This window comes from Nelumbo lutea, chromosome 4, assembly GCF_056320005.1.
Source record: "Nelumbo lutea isolate HS-2025 chromosome 4, American lotus-T2T, whole genome shotgun sequence".
NCBI lineage: Eukaryota > Viridiplantae > Streptophyta > Magnoliopsida > Proteales > Nelumbonaceae > Nelumbo > Nelumbo lutea.
Genome location: NC_142687.1, coordinates 71,037,664 through 71,041,082, shown reverse-complemented (window position 1 = coordinate 71,041,082; position 3,419 = coordinate 71,037,664). Strand labels below are relative to the sequence as shown.

General features: G+C 39.2%; 1 non-coding gene across 1 annotated transcript; it reads left to right on the top strand.

Moving 5' to 3' along the window:
* Window positions 1–1,232: 1,232 nt before the first annotated feature.
* LOC148861029 (small nucleolar RNA R71) lies at window positions 1,233–1,339 on the top strand. Its single transcript, XR_016095308.1, has one exon. It is a non-coding gene; the product is annotated as a small nucleolar RNA R71 (small nucleolar RNA).
* The last annotated feature ends 2,080 nt before the right edge of the window (window positions 1,340–3,419 follow it).

The window sequence follows — 3,419 nt, the reverse complement described above, 5'->3', positions numbered from 1 at the left end:
ATCAAATTGGGTCATTCACAAGAAGAAAAACTTAACAAGTACATCAGTCTCCCTCAACTCATTGAATTCCTTCTTAAAAAAATTCATCAAATAAATAGTAATGAACTTGAGGGGTTTCAGTCTTTTTTTTTTTTTTTTTTTTTTTGTGATGTCATTGCCTGCATATGTGTGTTGGGGTGCATGAGGTGCATGGTTTCAACCCCCATACCCTAGCCTCGGGCTCACTTTGCCTCGGGCTCACTCCCCCACACTTAAGATGAACATTGTCCTCAATGTTCGTAGTGTTAGGCAGTAACAATAAAACTAGCAAGAGCATCATCAAGTAATAGGAGGTATTTAGAGGACTTCCCTGAAGATCATTCTTAAATTCTACAATATGTTGTCGGTGGAAAACTTCTTCTGCTAGAAATCACTTGCAAACTAGAAGAGGAGATCAGTATCTTTATTCAATTAAATTCTAAGAAAAACTAACTAAACTTAAATGCTATGAAAAATAAAAACAAAAAGCAAGTAAGACAGTTTATGACTAAGTATCTGAATTGGGAATTCTCCCAACAGCCTCTTGTTCCCTTGGGTTTACCATGGTGTTACTAGGTAAGGTACCCGGAGCCCTTTCTGAAATCATCTGTGCCAGCTGCCCAACCTGAGTTTCCAAGTTCCTTATCGATGTTTCATTTTTCTGAAATCTATTTTCCGCACTAGCTATGAACTTAGTCATCAGCTCCTCCAAGTTAGATTTCGGTTCCGGCTGATAGAAGTTTTGGTGGAAAGGCTTAGGTGCATGCTGATTCAGGTGGCCTCTCCATCCGGGGTTATGGGCATGATGGTACTGATTTCCTGGCTGTCTTGTAAAGTTGCCAACAAAGCCTACTTGTTCTGTGGACTGAAAAGTCTGACTGCCAACTTGGAATTCAGTGCTATCATGGCCTCCCCCACACTTATCATACTGTACATGCATAGCTGCCATCTGCATCTCATCAAATTTTTTGCTAAGTGCTCCTATTTGTGCAGAGAGAGCTGTGTATGTATCCACATTATGAAGGCCATGCTGCTTTCTAACTGGTGTCCTTTCTGAATGCCATTGGTAGTTATTGGCTGCCATCTCCTCGATGAGTGCATGGGCAACCTCGGGAGTCTTATTGTTTATGGAGCCCCCAGCTGCTGCATCTAAGATGGTCTTATTTGAATCGGTCAGACCATTATAAAATGTTTGCACCTGCAGCCAAATCGGAAGGCCATGGTGAGGAACCCTCCTTAGTAGCTCCTTGTAACGTTCCCAGGACTCATAGAGAGATTCCCCCTCTTGCTGGAAAAAAGTAGTGATGTCATTCCTCATTTTAGTAGTTTTAGAAGGGGGAAAATATTTAGAGAGAAAACGACTGGCCATTTCGTCCCATGTGGCTATAGATCCTGCCGGTAATGAGTTCAACCAAGCTTTGGCTTTATCCTTCAAAGAAAATGGGAATAACCTCAGCCGGATGGCATCATCACTTACCCCATTGTGTTTGAAGGTGTCACAGATTTCCAAGAAGTTAGCAATATGGGCATTCGGATCCTCATGGGCCATACCACAAAACTGAACCGTATTTTGTATCATTTGGATTATGGCCGGTTTAATTTCGAAGTTATTGGCAGCAATAGTTGGCCTGATAATGCTGGAGACAGTCCCAGTGAGGGTGGGCTTGGCATAATCCATCATAGTTCTTTGTTCAGCCATTTCTTGTGCTTCTTGTCTGACTTGCTTAGCAGCTCTCAAACGGACACGGAGAGTCCGTTCAATCTCCGGGTCGTAAAGGATCTCTTCCAGTTCAGGTCTGCTTGTCATAAATTGTTAAAGTCAAAGCAATAAAATTGCCAATATTCACAAAAGAAAATAAATAACTAATCCTATCACACTGAAAATGTAAAGTGAATTATTGGAATACAAAACCTACATCCTATCATGAATAAATGAAGCCGATTATACTAAAAGCAGATTTAAACCAATCATCTTATTCAAGGTTCCTTTATCTACATCCATCGATTGCAACATCTGAATTCAGACCCAATTTAGATCTGAGTTCAGATCTACAAGTCTTTGGTATTGTTAGTCTAGAGAAATTAATAAATAATAATTCAGATCTGAGCTGGATATCTCATACACACTCATTGGTATACACTACAATATACATCCATTAAGGTTGGAATCAATTCTGTGATGCTTTAGGGCTGAAATCAGATCTGATCTAAAAAAAAAAAAATTTAAAAGGATCTGAAATAAACTAAAACCAGTCCTGAGTTAGGCTTGGGTTAAAGATTTTAAACTCTACAATTGAAGCTCAAACCTGTATAGCTGATGCATATCAAACACTTGCTAAGACCTGAAAATTGGGTCTGCAATGTTTGGTATTGCAAGCTATTCGGCCCATACAACTTTTGTAGAAATCTGAAATCAGGTCTGCTAACTGTTGCACTATAGCAGCCCTGCTACAGATCTGAATGCTAAAAGAAATACTTGGAAAGTGCTAATTTTTCTTAAATATCTGAGGCATAACAATTATTCAATCCAAACATACACCTCCTTAGCTAATGTAGCTCGGTTACAAGTGGGTAAAGCCAAGAATTCAGTCCACCTAGAATTCATAGTATGCTCTGTATCAGTTCAGTCCTCACATCATATCAACTGCATTTCAGATTTGAATTTCTCTCATTCCTTGCTATCCATTCACCCTTGAGGCAGGTTGGATGTATCATAGGGTGGATTGGGGTAGTGATGGCACCCAATTCACCTCAAACTTGCATCGGTTCAGATCTGAGTTCAGAGGAATTCAGATCTGAACTGAGCAGATCTGTAACAGCAGAATTCAGATCTGAACTCAAGTCTGAGTTTGGATCTGAATTCTCAATTGCCTTACCTTCAGTTATTGCTACCAAATTGTTTTTGGGGAATAGCAGAAGTTCCCTAGGGTGAATTGGGGTGGTGATGACACCCAATTCCCCTCAAAATTGCATCAGTTCAGGTCTGAGTTCAGAGGAACTCAGATCTGAACTGTTGCAGATCTGCTGTAGCAGAATTCAGATCTGAACTCAGATCTGAGTTCTGATCCGAATTCTCAATTGCTCCTCTTGTTGTTCAAAAGATCTCCCCTTTTTTTTTTTAATTTGTTTTTTTCTTTCTGTAATGAAAGAAAGAAAAAAAAAAAAGTCTGAAACACAAGCAACTCTTTTCGGCTGAGTGCTGCAAATCTGAAATCTGCTGATCTGAGTGCCGAATGCAACTCAGATCTGCAACACTCATGTTTTTTGAGAAATTTTTTTCTTTTTTTTTTTTTTCTTTTGAAGGGAACAACATCAAGATTGAATAGAAATCAAATATGCCTTTATTAAAATGAAACTGAAACCAGAAAAAGAGAGTAATCTACTTAAGAAAGAAGAAACAT